The following is a 2,372-nucleotide window of genomic DNA, read 5'->3' as shown; positions in this document are numbered from 1 at the left end:
GAGTCAATACATTTTGCGGGAAAATTTGGATATAACACTCTACCCAATATTGGACACAAGTTACAGCCTTGCGTGTTTCACCCCCCCCCCCCCCCCCCAGGGGACAATAGTGGGGAAGCCGTTACGAGATGGACGTACGAACGAGGTCAGCGGGGCTTCACACGCAACATAGACGAATTAGGAAAATATCTCCCTCGGGTTTGTATGGGTTATGGTAGAGTGACCTTTCCTTGCAAAAACTCCGACAAACAAAGGAGGGACCAATCACTGGCGATGAGTCTGTCGGACACACGTGCCAAAAACCCGAAGGAGTTATTTCCAAAAATCGTTAACATTCTGTATCATAGACTTTAGTCGTGAAACAAGGGAATTTAGTATCATCTTACCTGTTTTCGTGTGCTTTTGAGATTTGATCATATTTTCTTATTCTCCTATTTATGTATGACGTTTAGAAGTGTGCACGCGTGCACATCAGCTGACGTTGCGTTCAGGACCTCGTTCGGTGATCTCGTAACATCTCTAACGCCGCGCCTTTAGAGCAATATTGACCGTTCTGACCGTATGGGAAAAACATCGTGATGAGTTGGATGGACCCGCCTAAAACCTACTTAATTTTCAAAGACCTTCACGCAATAAATAACAAGCGGAAATGTCAGAAGGGGGTGGGTTTTTTTTTTAACAAAATGAAATTAAAAGATAAAAAAATTAATTAAAAAATATCAGACACCAGTCCTGATTTCAACACACAGCTAAAATTTTATTTTGGTTCACTCGACAATTTTTTTTTTTCAAATGATTTTTTATTTATTTTCTTTGTGCTCCCCTTCAGATCAAGTTTGTTGTATCATGCATGCACCCTTGCGCGTTATCATATCAACATGTGACGACCAAAAGAGTTGTATCTAATATAAAAAATATAAAAAAAATGAAGGTAGATATTGCCCTCTGGCAGACAACTCCTCACCAAAGCAAAATGTAGGCCACTTCAGGTGTCAAGCCTATGCATAAAGATATTTTCTTTAAGAGAAACATATCTCAACGGGCAAATAAAGATAAGGATATCCTCGTAAAATTCAGGACGATTAATAACTAGCTACCTGCTCTTTTCTGTTTCTCTTTATGTTTGTCTGTCTGTCTGTCCCTGTCTGTCTGTCTGTCTGTCTGTCCCTGTCTGTCTGTCTTTCTGCCCTCATCTCTCTCTCTCTCTCTCTCTCTCTCTCTCTCTCTCTCTCTCTCTCTCTCTCTCTCTCTCTCTCTCTCTCTCTCTCTCTCTCTCAGTCGGTAGATGTGTCTGTCTACCTGGCAGTTTGTGTCTCTGTGCATGTGTTCAAAGAAACTACAGTGTTTGATGTGTTTTCTATGTGCACATTGAAAAATATTAAGATGCCTGTCAAAGAACTCCAATTCTCCTGATGTTGCTAATTTGTTTTAATTGTTCAGTTGTTGTTGTTGTTGTTGTTGTTGTTGTTGTTGTCGTCGTCGTCGTCGTCGTCGTCGTCGTCGCCGCCACTGTTGTTGTTCATCAAACAAAAAGTGTTTTGGTTTTTTAAACTGTAACAAGTGCCTGTTGGTAAAGTGCAGTGTCAATGACACCGCCTGTCTGAAAATTTCTTCAGGCGAAAAAAAAAAAGAAAAAAAAAGAAAGAAAAAATCCTTACAACAACAAAACACGCTATGCAAAAATTTTAACTGCTGCCGCTGCAAAACGGCAAAAAAATGTCTTGCCTCGTCAAAAGTTGCGATGCTCTGTGTTTATTTACCGACTTTGGCACAACCCCTTCCTTCTGCAAGTTATCTCCCATTCTTTTCAGATTGTCTTCCAGACAAAAGCGTTTTAAAATAAACAGGAAGTTCGAAGCACGGTTCTGCCACAAGTTCGACTTGGATGGATGAGAGCAAACTGCGATGGGGAAGAAAAACGATTATTCACTGAGTTTTCCTGCTAAACGAAAAATGTTCGGTACTTGTTTTCTCGTTCAGATAATACAGCGTATTGGCATTCAGCAGAGTGTGTTTGGAATACAGAAAATATCCCGCTTCTCATATATACCTTCTTCTTCTTCTTCTTCGTTCATGGGCTTAGACTCCCACGTTCACTCATGTTTTTAGCACGAGTGGATTTTTACGTGTATGACCGTTTTTACCCCGCCATTTACTGAGGCAGCATACGCCGATTTCGGGGGAGGCATGCTGGGTATTTTCGTGTTTCTATAACCCACCGAACTCTGACATGGATTACAGGATCTTTTCCGTGCGCACTTGGTCTTGTGTTTGCGTGTACACACGACGGGGGTTAAGTCACTAGCAGCTCTGCACATAAGTTGACCTGGGAGATCGGAAAAATCTCCTTTCTTAACCCACCAGGCGGCAGC

Source organism: Littorina saxatilis, linkage group LG5 (genome assembly GCF_037325665.1).
Source record: "Littorina saxatilis isolate snail1 linkage group LG5, US_GU_Lsax_2.0, whole genome shotgun sequence".
Lineage (NCBI taxonomy): Eukaryota > Metazoa > Mollusca > Gastropoda > Littorinimorpha > Littorinidae > Littorina > Littorina saxatilis.
This window is presented reverse-complemented; position numbering follows the sequence as displayed.